The sequence below is a fragment of the Natator depressus genome, chromosome 3 (genome assembly GCF_965152275.1).
Source record: "Natator depressus isolate rNatDep1 chromosome 3, rNatDep2.hap1, whole genome shotgun sequence".
NCBI lineage: Eukaryota > Metazoa > Chordata > Testudines > Cheloniidae > Natator > Natator depressus.
The window spans coordinates 150093968-150113737 of record NC_134236.1 but is presented as its reverse complement, the minus strand read 5'-3'; positions in this window follow the sequence as shown (position 1 = coordinate 150113737).

Genomic DNA, 19770 nt, shown 5'->3' with positions numbered 1-19770 from the left:
CATGGCAGGGAGCAAACCCCGGGGCCTTCAGTGCCCAAAGCACAAGTCCCATATACGTGAATTAAGGGGGAAACTCTTTATCGAGTGTAAGTTGCGGGCATTTATCCTCATGGGTTTGAGCCACTCAGAGGAGACATGATCCATCTATGTAGGTACTGATAACTCACTGATGCCATGGTATCATGTACATAAGGTTAAACCGATTATTATCAAAAAAATCTCAAGTTTTACAAAAAGTATTATTTGTTTATTTTCTGATTTTCACCCTCCTTTTTCATCATCCAAATATACATAAAAAACCCCTTGTTTTATTAGGAAAATACAGTACATTGCACGGGATATATGTATTACGGTAATATATTTGTCTGGGTGGATATGCAAAGCTGCCTGTTGAAGTAAGTCTGTGTATTAGTCTACATTGGAGATACACACAATAAACAAACAGGCACACATGCAAGCTCTGAAGTGCCTGCGCATCTGAACATACTGATGAATATCACGCCCACCACATACACATTTCAAGCTGTTAGCAGATAACAGTTTAAAGACTTGACACACTAAAATGGGAAGAAAATGAAAATCTATATCAGAATAGGTTTCAGAACACAAGGAAGTATTCAAAAGTTTTAAAAATACAAAAAGGAGAAAAGGATGAAATTTGTGCTGCAAATGATGCGGCACAATTATTACATGTCAATATTTATAGGCTAGTAGTTCTAAGTCTATAACAGTAAACTGTTTATTCAAATGAAACGTTTTATTTGGGAATTAAAGATATATTGTTTTCTTAAACTCAGAGGTGGCATTGTGTTTTGAGTTCTGTTTTAGTTCTGAAGCAAATCCATTGAATTCCATTAATGAAGCATTAATCTACTGAATACTTTTTCCCCTGTCCTTCCGTCCACCAGAATAAACCCTGATATTTGCCCAGAAAAATTAATACATTTTTCCACCGATTTTTCACCTGTTCTTGTTATTGTAATAAACACCAACAAATTCCTGGGAAAGATTAAATAAAATAAAAACCAAAAATGATGGGCCCTACATGTACACTAAGCCAACCTATTACAGGGGAGCAGGCTCCCTCAATCCCCCAGTGGGTTCTTCTTTCTGCCCAGCTCAGGAGAATGAACACAAACACCCAGTTCACCATCACATTCATTCTCTCTGAATATCGCTCTCCATGTCTCTGTCTCTCTCTCTTTGTGTCACTCTCTTCCTGTCACTTGTTCTCCCTGTCTCTCTGGAGTTCAGTTCAGAACAGCATCAGAAAGTTAGGACTCTTCCCCCAACCCCAATGCTGCTCCCAACCTCTTTGTCCTGCAGATCCGTTGAGATCCATTTGTTCCCGGAGGTCTCTGGTTATTGGCTGATTGTAACCAGAACTCTGTCACCACAGGATCTAGTAGGGTCACCAGATGTCCCAATTTCATAGAGACAGTCCTGATATTTGGGGCTTTGTCTTATATAGGCACCTATTATCCCCCCACCCCCGTCCCGATTTTTCATTCTTGCTGTCTGGTCACCGGGCCTAGGAACCAGCTAGATTTCAAGACTTCCTCCTCAGGCTGAAATCATGGAGCTCAGAGGAGTAGGAGCAGTTTGCTTTAAAAAAAGGCCAAACTTTTCTGCACCTCAAGGTGGTCTAATCTGGAATCTGGGGGAAGCTCAGCCTGGGTCTTGTCTATGTCTATGTCTAACAAAGAGAATTCTCTTTCCAGGATGCCAAACCCCATCTTGTGCTGCAGTCCTTAAAGCTCACAAGCTAAGCAAGGTTGTCTTGGACAGTACCCCAGCAGCCATTAATGTTCTCCAGCAGGTCTGAACAGCTAGTCATCCCAGATTTGACTGCCATTCAGCTGCATACTGCAGCCCTACTGGACATAGTGAAGGGTAAGAGGGTCCTTTCAGACTAGCAACCAAACCTCTAGAGATGGGACTGAAATAAACCCCCTGGATTTGAAATTCAGACCCCCTGTACACCTGTTTCTTTGAACTCCAATTGAGGTCTGGATTTTATATCTTGGGCCCAGCTCTGCTGAAGGCCTTAAGGGAGCAGATTTTCAGCACCTCTTGGATCCATCCAGGCAGGGGCAAAAGCAGAAAGTGCAGATCCCTTTGGAAATTAAATAGATTTCCTCTGAGCTCTGAGGCTTGGCCTTGAGTGTAAGGTTAGTTTAGGTTGGTTCTTCTCTGCACCAGCTCTTCCCACCCTTGGGGGCTGCTGGAGAAACAGCAGTTCACAGAGCTTGTGAGCCTCAACCAGGGAAATGCCTCAGAGGGACCTGCTGGCTCTCATGGAAACAGGTGTGGCAGCTGGTCGGGTAAGGGTGGGGAAGTTCATCTGCAAAGAGGGCTGGGGCTGGATTTCCTCTCTTCTTTCCTAGTGTTTCCATGGGAACAGCAGCAAGCAGGCGAGCCTGTTGTGAATCTCATTGCCTGCTGCCCAGCTGATTCCTTCCTCCCCCATAGGCAGACTTGGGATCCCACAGCCTTCAGAACAAAGAGACAGATCCTCTTCCCCTGAGGAGGAGTCACCTGCACGCAGCCCAGGGCAGAGCGGTGCAGACAGCCACGAAGGGCATAGCTGCCAAGTTTTCTGCAGTTCTACGTGTGATTGTGTATGCAAATTTCAATTGGCTAATTTGCATAGTTGCAAATAATTTCCAAAAAGAAAAGGAGTACTTGTGGCACCTTAGAGACTAACCAATTTATTTGAGCATAAGCTTTTGTGAGCTACAGCTCACTTCATCGGATGCATACTGTGGAAAGTGTAGAAGATCTTTTTATACACACAAAGCATGAAAAAATACCTCCCCCCACCCCCCTCTCCTGCTGGTAATAGCTTATCTAAAGTGATCACTCTCCTTACAATGTGTATGATAATCAAGTTGGGCCATTTCCAGCACAAATCCAGGTTTTCTCCCCCCCCAACCCACTCTCCTGTTGGTAATAGCTTATCTAAAGTGACCACTCTCCTTACAATGTGTATGATAATCAAGGTGGGCCATTTCCAGCACAAATCCAGGGTTTAACAAGAACGTCTGTGGGGGGTAGGAGAAAACAAGGGGAAATAGGTTACCTTGCATAATGACTTAGCCACTCCCAGTCTCTATTCAAGCCTAAGTTAATTGTATCCAATTTGCAAATGAATTCCAATTCAACAGTCTCTCGCTGGAGTCTGGATTTGAAGTTTTTTTGTTGTAATATCGCAACTTTCATGTCTGTAATCGCGTGACCAGAGAGACTGAAGTGTTCTCCGACTGGTTTATGAATGTTATAATTGTTGGCTCAGCTGGTAATTCCTTGCATCATACAGGCCCCAGCATTCAGGAATCCCATACAGTCTGAACTTTGCTATTGGTTATGAGGAGTCCTGGACTTTCACATAGTCCCATGTTAGTGGCTGTGGTTCTCTGTATATGTATATATATATATATATATATATCTTCCGACTGTATTTTCCACTGCATGTATCTGATGAAGTGGGTTTTAGCCCACGAAAGCTTATGCCCAAATACATTTGTTAGTCTCTAAGGTGCCACAAGGACTCCTCATTCTTTTTGCTGATACAGACTAACACGGCTGCTACTCTGAAACTTCCCATGGATAATTACACATGCGAGACTGAGGCACAGAGACAGGTAGCGACTTGTCCAAGTCTGCACTCTGAGTCAGTAGCAGAGCCAAGGAGAGAACCCAGGAGTCCTAATGACCAGTCCCTGCCCTAACCACTAGACCATACAGCCGCTCTGGAGGGCATCACATCCAGGAGACAAAAAGCAGTGGCATCTTTGCCTTAATATCCATTAACACCCGGTAATTGCCTTTCTGCAGGATTTAGAGATGGAGGCAGGGTGCTATTCTGGGCTACCAGGTTGGTAGCACGTGCAACTTTTTCTAGCTTCAGGTGGTCAGGTGGGAGAGTTTTTAAGAAGACATGGCAGCTGGGATGAAGGTGGTCTCTTATTGATGTATCTGTGTGGTCGTCTCCTTCCAGACGCCCTGTGCCTAGTTCCCCAAGGTTGACACCTCATGGAATCACTTACACCCGCAGAGAGTGGATGTAAAGTGCTCTCAGATCAGAATAGTAGTGCTTTACACTGACTTTTCAGTGGTGTAAAAGACTCCATAAGGTGCCAGCCCAGGGAAGAATCAGAGCCTCTGTGCCCACATCTGCAGTATTTATAGCAAAGAGCTTTTTATGTCACTTCATGGCTAGGCAGGTTTTTAGTTTGTACCCAAGTGGTAAATAGTGTGTGAAGCTGTGTTTTAAATCAGTGTATCAGAGTTCCCTGCCCTTGTGTTGGTATTTTGTGTCCTGAACCTACAGTTTCTTATTGAAAATATCCTTTATTTTCAGTGCAATGGCACTGCATTATACTACAATACCCAGTTTAAAGGACCCCCCTTTGCCATTGCCCACTGGCTGTATTTACTGCGCTGAAGCCATTTGCACAGCAGTTGCTGTACCCAATGCATCCGGGCATTCGCGGCTTTTGTCACACAGCCAGTTCCTTGGCTCATGCTGTAGGGCACATGTAGCATATAGGAAATTCTGACAGTTGGAAACTCTTTGATTCCTATACTCTGATCCTTCTCTTTCCAATATGGTGCCATGGGGACTGTCTGCTCGCTCTCCAGGAGACCTCAAGTTATTATCATTGTATTCATTTCCCTGGCTCCACTGCTGTCTCTGGCTCAGGTTACAGTTGTCAGCTCCCTCTCTGCAGCAGTCCATGCCTCACATGGCCTTCTGGTACCTTCACATAGCTCCCCAGATTCACAGGTGTGAGTCACAGGCATTGGCTGCTTCACATTGCCTTTTGACTGTTAATAAGAAATTTCCATCATAAGTAATGTGGTTACAGCACCTCCCACACATGCCCAGTATCTGAGCCAAATACCTCCTCCTCGTCCCCTGGCAGTGCTGCTGGGCCCAGCATCCCCTGATGGGAATTAATCAGGGAAGCAGAAAGGACCATGCACCACACGGGGTTTGGCCTCCAGATAAGAGCTGAGCTGCTCTCAAACTGGGAGTCACCTCTTCCTGCCTGAGCCAGTAGGAGACAAGCTGAGCCAGAATTGAATGCAAATTGTCTCCCCTATGGGAGGCTGGTTGGAAGAAGTCTTCACTGGGACTTGCCTCTCTGTGGCTAATCTGGTAGGAGCTATACTGAGCTGGAGTCACCTATTGTGGCTGGGCCAGCAGGAGCCATGGTGAGTCGTCCCTCACTGATCTAGTTCTCCCAAAGGAAAAAGCTGGCCAGGCAGGTAGAAGAGACAAGCCAGTTGTGGGAATGGGGATAGAGCCCACCACAGTGCCTGCCCTCCTTCCATCTGCCCGCATTACTACTGCCACTGCGCCGTTGCACCCGCTGGAAATGACCACTGAGTGCAGAAGACACGTTACATGTGATCAGCACCAGAAGCAGCTGGTTACCTGAGCAACGCTCATCACTTATTCATGGAGCGCTGGACCCAGTCCCCTCTTCCCTGGGTAGAGCCACCTGCCCTTTGCACAGCTCCACTCCCCCACTCATCAGCTGAATATTTCAACAGGAGAACCACTTGCTCACTCCCACCTGCTAGACCCTGCAGCCCAGATCCAGCTCTTCCCACTTTCCCTATGTTGATTAACCCTTCTCTAACCCCCAGTGTTGAGCTCCTTGGACAAGGACAGAAGATGAATCCATGCCAGGGGGTGGGGGCTGGCTGTGGATCCAGTTATGCTCACATCATAGCCAGTGTCTGTGAGGTTTAGTGGGCAGTAAGGAGACAGATTTTGCAGGGGAGAAGGCCTGGCACTGTTATTAGTTGTGCAAGTGCTCAGCTCAGCCTGAGTCTGTTTGGACTTCTGGAAACAGCCAGGGACTTATTCCCTTCTCACTTACGCCAGTGTGACTCCTCCATGGATTCCATCCAGGTTACTCCCAATTTACACTGCCGGAACTGAGAGGAGAGTCTAGACCCTAATTTACACTAACAGCTCACAGGCTTACCACGGTCAATCCCATACAACTAACTGGACATTTGTCTAGCTTGTCACTGAACTGAATTGATATCTATCCTTATATTAGGGCTGGAAAGAGGTCACTACAAATGCCAACCCCTAAGCTCAGAAGAAACAAAGGGCTGGAATAGCAGGGGGTCTGGAGTGAGGGGCATCGTCAGAGCTGCGTGTGGGGATCTTGTACATCTCCTGCCAGCACTGTATGCTCATGCTGGTATCAGTCCCTCACTTTTGCAAGCACCAAACTCACTCAGGGGGTGAATCTGAAAGGACCTGGGCTGGTGAGGCTCTGGGTGCTCCATCCTCCTATGTGTGTAAGCAAGGAGTAGCAAGAAGCCAAGAAATCAAGGCCAAAGATGGACCAATCCCTCCTTCTAACTGGCACCTCTGGGGAGATGACTCCCAATCCCAAGTGGTGGGTGCAGGGCAAAGAGCTCTTTCCTACCAGAATGTATGCATCTGTGGCTGGGCCATGACAAGCCTTATTCTGTCCTCTACTCTCCAATGGTGACTGTGGGTCACTGATCCCTGCCAAGTCTCCCTCTTAGTTCTGCCAGTTTGGAGCTCCCCCTGCTGGACCTTGCACTTACCTGTGTTCCACAGGCAAGAAGAAACTCTTCTAGTTAAAAGGACATGGCCAGGTTTTAAAAAAACTGGTTCTCCTATAACGTGAATAACAACGGAGGTCATTAAGACCCTGATCCCATGATTAGGATCAGCAGGGGTGGGCCCCCGGGGAACACCATTAGGGAGTCCCACAGGTGCAGGGCTGTGCTTGCCTGGATCCTCTTCCAGGATTAGGGCCTATAGTTGAAAAAAGTCTTAAACATTCCATTTCCTTTCCCCCTTTCATGATGTTTGTCCATCCTCTGCATTTGTCTCCTCCTGGACAGTGAAAACAGACTGATCAGTTTCCCTTTGGTTTCTAGTTAGTTTCAGGCTCTCCTGCACTATCCCACACTGCAGTGTTTGGGAGGCAGTTATAGCAGGGAAAGGTTTGGTTTTTTAAAAAGCACTGAGCCCAATTCTCCTTTCACTTATACTGGTGTAAATTGGGGATAAACCTGTCGAAGTCAATGGAGTCACACTGATGTGAGGGGAGAACCAAGCCCACCATGTCCATTGGATTATTATTTTTTTTTTATTAGTGGGTTAAGGATTTAATGAGAGCCTATTTCTTACAAACTCTGCATTTGGAGGTGACTCTGCCCAGATAGTGACCCTCTAAAAAGAACAATGATGAGGGACTAATGTGGTTCGGATAAGCTCCTTCACCCTCTGTGATATATTGGGAACATTTGGGATTGCCTCTTTTGTCAGGACTGTGAGCTTTGCTCATAACAACGCACCATCTTCATTTTCCTCTCCTCAAATGCAGACATCCCTGTCACGGAGTCCCTGGGCGATGCTCTGGAATTGCTCCCTATGAAGCCAGTCAGGACTCTGGTGAAGTCTCCTCTCTGTGAACAGACTGTCTGCAGAGCAAGAAGCTCACACAACTTCCACCTTCCTGGGTCTGACCTCAGAGTATTCAGCATCCTCTGCCCCTCCGTGCACTTCCCACAGCGAGTCTGCCCTGGCAGGGTCCTGAGGAAGCCAGAGGGTCCTGCACCTCAACTTCACAGTCAGACGTGACTCTTAGCCAGCCAGTAAAACAGAAGGTTTATTAGATGACAGGAACACGGTCTAAAACAGAGTTTGTAGGTACAGAGAACAGGACCCCTCAGCCAGGTCCTTTTTGGGGGCCAGTGAGCCAGACAACCACGTCTGAATCATAGAATACCAGGGTTGGAAGGGATCTCAGGAGGTCATCTAGTCCAACCCCCTGCTTAAAGCAGGACCAATTCCCAATTTTTGCCCCCGATCCCTAAATGGCCCCCTCAAGGATTGAGCTCACAACCCTGGGTTTAGCAGGCCAATGTTCAAACCACTGAGCTATCCCACTTCACTCCTCATCCCCAGCTAGCCCCCAACTGACTCACCCTCCAGCCTCTCCTCCTCTGGGCTTTGTCCCTTTCCCAGGCCAGGAGGTCACCTGATTCCTTTGTTCTCCAACCTTGCAGGGGGGAAGGGCCAAGGCCATCAGTTGCCAGGAGACAGAGTGTTGGCCATTTACGTACACTGGCCCTTTGCTCTGCAACAATTACACCCCCTGCCTTATCCCACCACCTAGAGACATAAGAAATGCAATGGGGGAAACTGAGGCACCCCTACAGTATTCAGACGAAATATTAAGAACTGTCCCACTTCTTCATAATTCCCAGTCTCCTAGAAAGGATTCTGAGTAATGGAAGCCAATAGGTATTTCCTGTACTAAGTAGTAGATCATCAGAGCTACCACCAGGATTCTGTCAGGATTCTCGGGCAACTTTTCACAAGAGCTCATTTAGCACCCAATCTGCTGAGCTCCTTTGGAAATCTGGCCCATAGTGAGGGTGCTGAGAGTTTTTAGGAAATCTGTCCTTATGTACCTATATTTCTACCTTATTCCAGGGGCTTATCTCTACCTCTGTGGTGTGGAATTCAGACCATAGATCTGGTTTCTGGTGAGATCTGGGACATCGTGTTTCTAGTCCAGCTAAAAACCCCATAGAACAGCCTCTCCTATGGTACCTTGGGCCTCAGATCCCAGCCAGAGCCTGGCAGAACAGAGGCAGCTACCCTAAGGTCTGAGCTTGAACTGGAGTTTAGGGAGAAGTTTGGGGCAATTCTAATGGTATCAGAAGCACTCAGTCCATCCCTCGTGAGGGGTCCCTTCCTCTGTCTGACTGAATGTTAGGGGCCTTTTCCACCAATTCCTCAGATAGAGTCTCCCCATTAGGGTTGGCTTGTGCTTCCAGCTGTGTAGATGGAGACAGGAGAGAAGGGAGGCCCCACTCCCCAGAGAGCATAACCGTTCTGTGCTTGAGTGGGACACAAGGGGTGTGTAGGCTGTGTGCTGGCCCTGAGCATGGGGGAGGATTCCATCCTGAGGCTGAGACAATAGATCAGGCAACTACCAACATGGACGAAGGCAGAGCAAGTCTTATGCTCAGCAGCCCCCAGAAAGTTTTCTCAGCACCCTCCCGAGACTGGGTTTGAGCCAGCCCTGTGATTTTCCTCACTCCAAGCAATTTGCACCCCTGATTCACCTTTGGGGAGCAGTGCATTTCTCCTGGGACCCCAGCCATTGCCAATAGCCCAAAGTGTGTGTATTCCCCTACAGAGCAGGATGGCCATCCTTCTCCTCTCGCTTTAGTTTGGATCAGACTAGCCAAGAGGCGATGGCTGCCATCCCTGAACCAGGAGGTGCTGTACGGATCTCACAGGAGGTGCCATCAGTCACTCCTTTTCCTCTTCCACAGTCCAAGTCTCCCCTTAGGTCAATCTAGTGCAGGTTAAAGGTACAGGATGATCTGTTGATTGAAGGCCTCTACTTGTCTACAGATCAACTACAGTCTGGGTGTAAACTCCCTTGCCCATTACCATCACCACTACACCTCACCCTCTGCCCCACCATGAGAGCAGACTTCAGTCCCTCTGGCTTCTCCAATCCATAGCTCACCTATTGAGAGACAGTGGGCCACTTAGTACCAGTGGTGATAGTGCCTGTTGTGATGTGGATGCCCGTCCTCTGGGAACTGGGCTGAGATCCAGCAAAGTCATCTCACCCAACAGATGCTCATTCCCAGTGCTGACCCAGTGCTGAAAGCCTCCATAGTCCATTTCCACTCCCTGGAGCCAGCTAGTCCCCCATGCTACTTAACGTTTTACCACAGAATCAATGTATAATCATAAAAACAGAGTTTATGGAATGCTGAGTGGGGTGGATAGAGGCAGGATCCATGAATGCAGACTCTGGGCTGGATGGCACCTCTGTGGGCACAAAGTTTGAATCTGCAGGGCAGGGGCAGAGATTTGTGATCCACACTAGGGAGCAGGAGGAGAGAAGGGTTAGGTAGCCTTTGGTTTTCTGGGGCCCCTTTGATAGGAACTGGATCTACTCCTAGTGCTGGTGCTGAGCAGTCAGCTGGGTTGTGAAATCTCCTCCCTGAGTTGAGAGGATAATCTAAGTTTCTAGCACATTTCTGGCATAACGGACTCATTCGTGAAGTTTCCATTCCCCAGCGACCAGCAGCGCTGTGTATCTGCATTACAGGCTAGATAGCAGCAATGTGGATTGATACTGACGCCTAGGGGCAGCAAAGGAGAATTTTCCGTGATTGCTCTGTTGATTGTAATGGAAACACTAGCAGTGTAATTTGTAAAGGAAGCTGGAAGTATTTTATGGCCCAGAACTTCTTGTTTAAATCAAGGAGGACTTGTGGCACCTTGGAGACTAACAAATTTATTTGAGCATAAGCTTTTGTGAGCTACAGCTCACTTCATCGGATGAATAACAATAAATTTGTTAGTCTCTGAGGTGACTCAAGTACTCCTTTTCTTTTTGTGGATACAGACTAACACGGCTGTTACTCTGAAACTTGTTTAAATCAGTGGTTCTCAAACTTTTGTACTGGTGACCCCTTTCACACAGCAAGCCTCTGAGTGCGACCCCCCCCCCTTATAAATTAAAAACACTTTTAAATATATTTAACACCATTATAAATGCTGGAGGCAAAGCGGGGTTTGGGGTGGAAGCTGACAGCTCGCGACCCCCATGTAATAACCTCGCGACCCCCTGAGGGGTCCTGACCCCCCCCTCCCGTTTGAGAATCCCTGTTTTAAATCTACAAAAACAAATAAGAATAGAAATATTTCCCTGATTTTTTAAAAAAATATTGCTTGATCTGGATTGAAGCTTTCTGCTGAAATGCTGGAGACCCAAACACACTATAGCCTGGGGACTTGAAAATCCAGCTGGCTAGGAAGAGAAAGTGAAACTGACCCCCACCTAGATAGCTTAGTGAAGGGCAAAAAGCAATTAAACATCTGGAGGGGGTGAGCAAAGTTCATGGTTAAAGCTCTTTCCATCTGCATATGCTTAAGAGATAATAGAAAAACACACAAAGGACATCCTCTAAATATATGATTGTTGATCTTGACAGTGCTCCTGGTGCTGGACTGTAATAATTAGAACAGGGGACTAGGAGCCAGAATTCCTGGGTTCTATCTGACTCACGGAGTGACTTTGTCACTTTCCCCCCTTTCACTCTTTTTAGAGACCTCCATTCAAGGCTCTCAAAACATTTCACACCCATTAATTACATGACCCTCACAGCCCCCTTGGGAAGTGAACAGTGAAGTGAGCATTAGCCCACTGTTACAGCAGGGGAAACGGAGGCAAATAAAAGGGAAGGAATTTGCCCAAGATCATAAGTCAGTGGCAAAACCTTCCCAGCCCCATGATGTAACAAACTATACTCCCTCTGTGACAATGGGGGACCAGACACCACAAGGAGAGAACAGATGGCGTAAACTCCCCAAAATAAGGAGTTAAACCAACTGTCTGTATACTATGTTATTTTGCTATATGAGTTTCTCAAGTAATATTTTTATGGAAGCTTGTAATGCACTGAACTTAGTAGTCAGGAGATGTGTATACAGGTTATGGTTATGAATGTATGTGTATCTATATATATGTAGAAAACTGTCATTGTATCTGTCATGTGAGTTCAGCATCACCTCACAAGAGGGCAGTGAAGCAGTCAAGCAAGGAGGGGTTACCTCCCCAACCAGATGAGACTGGCTTCAAGCACCAAGCCACTGGCTAGCCCAGGAAAGCACAATGAATGAGGAACCATCAAAGCAAATAGGAACAGCTTGAAACTGGAGGGGTGGGGGGGACCCAGTCTTCAAAAAATAAGAAAGGGAGGGAGTTTTCCCCACATTTAATATCTATAGGGACTGAAAGGGGAAAAAAACTGCAGATCCTTTTAAAATGGAAAGGGTTTGAACTGAAGATCATCCAAAACTTGGGGGACAGTCTTGAGGAAGGAGGCTGTCTGTGAACACTGGATCCCTCCTATAGCTGCTTGATACTCTGGGGAATAGTTTTAAGGTAATAGGTAACTTTCATTAGGAAAGGGATTTTATCTAACATAGAAGTGTAAAGCCTGAGGTTGTGTCTTCATATTTATTTTCTGTGTAACTTGTACCGTCTCCCTCACTATTCCACCTTTGAATCTGTGGTTTTTCTATTAAACTTTTGGTTTATTTTTATCCCAGGCAGGTCTCTAGTGTGCAGACTGTGTGGAGTGTGAGCACCAAAGCAAGCTGATAACTAGGGGAGCTGGTTTTGTGCCTGCCCGGATGATGAACTAGAGGGGAACAGTCCAAGTGTCTGGTAATAAAGAACTCGGGAAGGATGTGGAAAGACCCAGGACTGGAAGGGATGTTGGTGTCACCCTGCCAACATTTCAGAGGAGTAGCTGTGTTAGTCTGTATCAGCAAAAACAATGAGGAGTCCTTGTGGCACCTTAAGGACTAACACATTAATTTGGGCATAAGCTTTCATGGGCTACAGCTCACTTCATCAGCTGCATGGAGTGGAAAATACAGTAGGCAGGTACAAATACACAGTACATGAAAAGATGGGAGTTGCCTTACTGAGTGGGGGGTCAGTGCTAAGGAGGCCAATTCAATTAGGGTGGATGTGGCCCATTTTTAACAGTTGACAAGGAGGTGTGAGTATCAACAGAGGGAAAATTATTTTTTGTAGTGACCCAGCCACTCCCAGTCTTTATTCAGGCCTAATTTGATGGTGTCAAGTTTGCAAATTAATTCCAGTTGTGCAGTTTCTCGTTGAAGTCTGTTTTTGAAGTTTTTTTGTTGAAGAATTGCCACTTTTAAGTCTGTTGTTGCGTGTCCAGGGAGGTTGAAGTGTTCTCCTACTGGTTTTTGAAAGTTACAATTCTTGATGTCTGATTTGTGTCCATTTATTCGGTTGCGTAGAGACTGTCCGGTTTGTCCAATGTACATGGCAGAGGGGCATTGCTGGCACATGATGGCATATATCACATTGGTAGATGTGCAGGTGAACAAGCCCCTGAAGATATGGCTGATGTGGTTAGGTCCTATGATAGTGTCCCTTGAATAGATATGCAGACAGAGTTGGCAATGTGGTTTGTTACAGGGATTGGTTCCTGGGTTAGTGTTCCTGTTGTGCGCTGTGTAGTTGCTGATGAGTATTTGCTTCAGGTTGCGGGGCTGTCTGTAAGCGAGGACTGGCCTGTGTCCCAAGGTTTGTGAGAGTGGGGGATCGTCCTTCAGGATAGGTTGTAGATCCTTGATGATGCTCTGGAGAGGTTTTAATTTTGGCCTGTAGGTGATGGCTAGTAGCATTCTGTTACTTTCTTTGTTGGGCCTGTCCTATAGTAGGTGACTTCTGGGTACCCGTCTGGCTCTGCCAACCTGTTTCTTCACTTCCCCAGGTGGGTATTGTAGTTTTAAGAATGCTTGATAGAGATCCTGTAGGTGTTTGTCTCTGTCTGAGGGATTGGAGCAAATGTGGTTGTATCTTACAGCTTGACTGTAGACAATAGATCATGTGGTGTGGTCTGGATGGAAGCTGGAGGCATGTAGGTAAGAATAGCGGTCAGTAGGTTTCTGGTATAGGGTGGTGTTTATGTGACCATCGCTTATTTGCACTGTAGTGTCTAGGAAGTGGATTTCTTGTGTGGACTGGTCCAGGCTGAGGTTGATAGTGGGATGGAAATAGTTGAAATCATGGTGGAATTCCTCAAGGGCCTCCTTCCCATGGGTCCAGAGGATAAAGATGTCATCAATGTCGCGCAAGTAGAGCAGGGGCGCTAGGTGATGAGAGCTGAGGAAACGTTGTTCTAAGTCAGCCATAAAAATGTTGGCATACTGTGGGGGCATGCAGGTACCCATAGCAGTGCTGCTGACTTGAAGGTATATATTGTCCCCAAATGTGAAATAGTTGTGGCTGAGGACAAAGTCACAAAGCAAAAGAGTAACTGCAAAGAATAACTAAGCTGGTGAAAACAGCAGAAGACCTTGTTGCTTGTGAGCTGGCTACTGGTGTCAGGGATCTGAACCATAGCTGCACAGCAGAAAGGCCCCTAGAGTTACAGGGCAGGCAGTGACAGATTGAACCCCTTACTGGTCTGAGTTCCCAAAACATCACACCCTTCCAAAGCCTTTGAATCCCAGCAAATCCCAACAGCCAGAACAGAAGGCACCAGCAGGGGGTTCCCTGTTCAGTCTCTTGGCTGGAAGAATCCTGCTGCAGCAGCAACACAAATTGCGGCTGAGACCCTCCGGGAGACTGGGTCATGCACGTTCTGGTCTGCTCTCAGCTCCCACCCCCACAAGTCCCAGCAGGATTTCCTCCCTCCTGGCCAGCCCTTCCCTGGGGCCATAATCCCTGTTGCCTAGCAGGGTGAGCAGGATGGTGCAGAGCAGCATTCCACACTCAGAGCCTTCACTGTCTGGTCTTGGGACCTAGCCCTGTTCATGGGAAATCCCAGCATTGTACCAGCCAAGATGGGAGATTCCTTTATGGCTGCAGAGGAAACCAATTCCAAACAAGTGCTGGTCTTCCTTTCCCAGCCCAGAGAGGTCTGGCAGCCCCAGCGCTAAAAGCAGAGAATTAGCTGAGTTGGGAGAGCATCAGCTTGAAGAGCTAAAGGGTACTGGCTCAATCCTAGAGTGTAAGCTCTCTGCGGCAGTCTGTGTTTGTACGGCACCCAGCCCAATGGATCCCTGATCCTGACAGGGTTCACTGTGGTAAATACTAATAACTTGATGTGAGGTTGTGGGGCTTGTCGTGAGGCTCATGACTCAACGCTACAGAGCTGCCTTGTGACTCAGCCAGGAATTAGCTCAGGAGCAGCTTGATACCTACCCACTCCTGTGGTTTCTCTCCTAGGGTCTCTCTCTCTCTGGAGTTAAGTTAATCCCTCTTGGTGGCTTCACCCTCTGGCTACATCACTATAATTTTCCCCTCGAGACAGTATTAAAATCCTACTGGATAAACTGACTTAGGCGGCCTTTGCTCCACTGCCCAGTCTGTGCCACTTCCCCAGTGGCGGGTAAGGGAACCTGGGCCCATCCTCTACTCCAGATTCCAGGCCACAGACCCTATGCCCAGTGTCCACACCCTTCTCTGGGCAAATTCCTACCTTTCCATCCTCTCTTCTAACTCACCCTTGGGTTACCAGTGGAGCTTCCTCTGCTCCCTTTAGCTGTCTCACCACTCTCAGGTTTTTGCCAGAGTCTGTATCCCAAGGCAGGATCTCAGGGCCTACTCTCCCTTGTCTGTTGCCAACTCCCGCATCCCTAAGGAGTCACTGTAGAGTTCCTCCCTGCAGCTTTCTCTTACCACCAACTTCCTCTCTTTATGCCTATCCTAGCTCCTCCCCCAGTTGGACTTCATCAACCCAGTCACAGGGTTAATTGGCCCTTTTTACCGAGCCAGGCATTGCCTGGGGTAGACGTCCTATCATGGAGCTGTTCCGTTGTATGCAGTGAAGGTAGCACCGGCAGAAGGTGCTGGATCAGCAGGGGCAGTGTGGGGTGTGATATGCTGAGTTCACCCATGACCTGGAGAATGGGAGGGTATTTCTGTCTCTATGGTCTGTTCAATTCTTGACCTTGCTGTGAGTCCCCCAAGAGGGGCAACAACTAGTTATGGTGGTGGACTCTATGATGTGGATACCTTACCTGAAGCTGGGCTGAGGCATCCCTCCAGCCTCACTTCACACCTCATGTCACTGTCAGCCTGGACACAAACCAATGACCTCCTGCAGAATGAAAGGCCCCTGAGACAGCCAGTCACACTTATGTGGCTGATATTGACCAGACTGTGTGGGTTTGGCTGCCCATCAGTCTCACCTTGTTCTGCAGAACGGGGGTGGGATGAGGGAGTTATATTTGGCACAACAATCAACTAGAAACAGAGCAGCAGATCAACCACACTGACAGCCAAAGGCAAATGCCGACTGGCTCAATGGATTGGTCATGGGAAGGCTCTAAGGTCACTGGTTAGCAGTGGAGGAGTGTTATCCTCCAGTGGCTGTTTGATGGCCCATGTGTGCAATGAGTTCATGGATCTCAGTTTCTGATGGGAAAGTGTCTACATAGCAAAACCACTATTAACTTTATCTCTAACTGGCATAAAAGCCAAGCAGCAGATAGGTTATAGAGATCTAACTCTCCACACACACTAGAAGAGGTCCTTCCAGAAGCCATCACTCTTCAGGGGCTGTCTATCCAGCCTCTCTCACCAGTGCTAAAGTCACTAATAAATCAGTCCAGGACTGGGCTGGCTGACGTGCTTTGTAAGACATGGCCTGAGAGCTATGAGTTTGCTTCCCATAATGAATATCACATGCACACATCTGGGTCCTTAGACAGAAGTCAGTGCTCATTGCTGCACCTCTGGGCAGGGTGAAGGGGAGGGATCAGTCTCTAACCCAGGACAGTAGGTTCCAGCAACACGGTAACATCCACCACAATGGGGCTAGAGCAGGGTACAGGTGGAATGCAAAAAGCAAGGGCACTTGGGGAGGTGACCAGAGCCAATGGGGAATGTCTATTAGAGTATAAATTCAGGGGGAGGAGGGAAAAGGAGGTCACCCTTGTGCATTTACTGGCCTGTCTTATTGACTCATGGATCAGATTCCCCAAGAGCCTCTTGGGAAGCTCCCCTTGTGCTCAGTGATTGGAAGCCATCCTCTGGAAGGCAAACATGTGCCAGACATCAGTGATGAAAATCCCCTGAAAGGCATGGGCATGCACTGCTGGCTGCGGCAGAGGAAGGTAGGAATTCCCAGTTACTACCTCAGACCATGGGATGACACAGCATGCTCTTAGGACCGCAGAGTTTCCTGTTCTTCCTCTGCCATCTGGCCATTCCTGGAACCCATTGGCTCAGCCACTGCTATGCTGCAGGGTGTGCTGGACATGATGGTGAGAGAAGCCTGCACAGGCTGCTCCTCCTTCAGGGTGAAGATCCAGGCTCTAGTCAAGAGCTCAGCAAGGCTGTGTCCCAGAGCTGGAACATCAAGATTTGTCTACCTTTGCATCCAAAGGGAGAGAAATGTCAGCTGCAGATACATCCAAGCAGAACCATGGTGTAAAGGAACAGAACAATCTAAAGCAGCATTTTTCAAATGTGGCCACCATGGCCGCATGCGGTCACCAGGGGCTTTCCTTGCGGCCACAGCCTCCCGGGTGATGATGGGGAGGGGGCCGGGGAGTAACCCTCCCCCAGGGCCGCCAGCAGGGGCTGGTCTCTGTCCCCTTCTGAAGCCACAAACACTGTAGGAGCAGGCGGCCAGCGTGAGCTCCCCACCTTCCTGGAGACGGTGGGGCTCGGGCTTCAGGCTTAAGCCCTGGGGTGGTGGGTGACAGGCTCTGGCCGTGCGGCAGCAGGCTCCATCCCCCAGCCGCAGGGCTCCGGGCTCACCCCTCGCACATCGTCCCTGGCCCTCACTGCCTCCTCCAGTCCCCATCTGTGTACCAGGGCCCCAGGCTCTTGCTCTGGGCTCACCTCCTTCATCTCCCCTGACTCCCGCTGCCTCCCATCTATACCCCTATCGCCCCTTCGCTCCCTACCCACTTCCCCATCCAAGCTTGCCGGGGCTGAGTAAGTCTGCTGTGAAAAATGATATTGTTAATATCCCTTTTTTCACAGCCTCCCAGCTAGCTCGCAAGTCTGCTGGGAAAAGTGATATTAACAAATATACAAAAGGTCACTTTTCACAGCAGATTTACTAGCTAGCAAGTCTAAAAAAAAAAAAAAAGCAACCAAAAAAAGCAAAACATGCAAAGCACCTTATTTGTGTTGCTGTTCTGTTTAGGCCCAGTAATGAATAGACAACTATACATTATTTTAAATTATTGAGTTGGCAAAAACAACAACAAAACCCTTCATAAATAAATTACAATGATTTGGACGTGTTTTTGCGCATAATTATTTGTTTTTCCTAAAGTTAATTAAGTCTTTTAGGAAAAATTGGCAGAGCGGCCACCAGCACGCATTGGTGGTTGCACTCTGAGGCCACCCAAAAATTTGTTGCAAGAACCCCTTATCTAAAGGTCAGAGACAGTGATCCAGAGAGTGGAACTGATCACATGAGCTAGGGGAAAACTTGTGACCTTAAATTATTGACAGCTCTAGTGACTTCCTGCACTTGCCCTCCGCCCTCCCCTTCTCCCTCCACCACCTCTGTGGGCACTGTTTCTACAGTAGTTAATACACAGTGGGGTCTGGGAGTAAATGCATGAATGGCAGGTGTGAGCTACTGTGACGGAGGCTCCCATCAGTCCAAAGCAACAGCTGCAGCACTGCAGGGGGAAGTTGCTTGAGCTTTGTGAGCAATCTGATCTAGGCTTTCCCTAGCACCCCTCACCATGGTATCTAGGAACCAGATCCTCAAAAGTATTTAGGCTCCTAATTTCCATTGGCTTCCATTGAAAGTTAGGAGCCTAAATATCTTTCAGGATCTGGGTCCAAGTGCTTCCCAGGTAAATTAGACTGGCGTAGAGATCTCCCTATTGAATTTCCTGTGTCTTCAGTCTTCCCCCCTTCTGTGATAGGACACATGCCTTCCTTTTGGAATTAACTGCCTATGGGCACCAGAGAGGTGTAAACCCGCAAGAGGGAAAGAGATGCATTGTGATCTCCAACACAGGAGATCTAGGAGTTATGGATGCAACTGAGAAAAGCAAAACAGGCTGAACCTCCAACTCTCTTCCAAGGAAAGGGGTGGAAGCCCCATTGTTTGAAGCCCTGAAAATGTAACTGGACAAAGTCTGGGCAAATCCATAGTAGGGAATAATCCTGTAATGGCTATGGTGAGGGGCAGGGCCGCCCAGAGGGGGGAGCAAGTGGGGCAATTTGTCCCAGGCCCCGGGCCCTGCAGGGGCCCCCCTGAGAGTTTTCAGGGGCCCCCACAAGAGTTTTTGCCGGCAATTCGGCGGCGGGGGTCCTCCCGCTCCATGTCTTTGGCAAAGTGCCCTGAAGACCCGGAGTGGAAGAACCCCCGCCGCCGAAGACCGCAGGCCTCCTGAATCCTCTGAGCGGCCCTTGTGAGGGGGATGGCCTAGTTTGGACCTTGGAGATCTCCTCTGACCTAAGATGATGTGCAGCATTGAGAGACAGTGTTATACAGTGGTTATAGCTCTGGTCTAGACAGGCACAGGTCTGGGAGCCAGGACTCCCAGTTCTATTTCCAGTGCTGTCACTAATGTGCAACTTTGGGTTAACCACTTCACCTCTCTGTGCTTTAGCCTCTGTACCTGTAAACTAGGATAATTCTATACAGCTAGACGGAGATTATAGGCACCACCTATGTGTAATGTTGGCTGCTGCATCCCATTACATAGGCGGCATAGGTCCCATAGGACTAAACTGGTTAAAACGTGCATGTCTGTAAAGCAAATCTTGTTCGTTCCTACCACTGTCATTGGTAAGAGGCTCATTCAGTCTAATTTCCAGCACACACTAGCGTACGCCAGCCTTGTCACCCACACAGCCTAGCCTAGCCAGCTCCCTGCTCACTTCTACCGCAGCCCGAAATCATCACCAGAGGGAGGAGGCAGGCCCAGACCACCTGAACAAACACAAGCCACAGCTGGGAATTGGCCGGGCAAACATCTGGGGCTCACACAGACCATCTCTTTCACACTCACACGGATTTTCTCTCACCCATAGCCGCACACACGCAAACTAGGCAGCGGGGCGGGGGAAGGACGCAAGGCGAAGCTTTCTAAGTGTTTGTTTTGCCCTTCCCCTGAAGGGGCTGGGTGCTAAGCTGTGCTGCCCCTGGAGCCAGCCATGTCCCAAGCCAGGGACAGACACTGGCCCA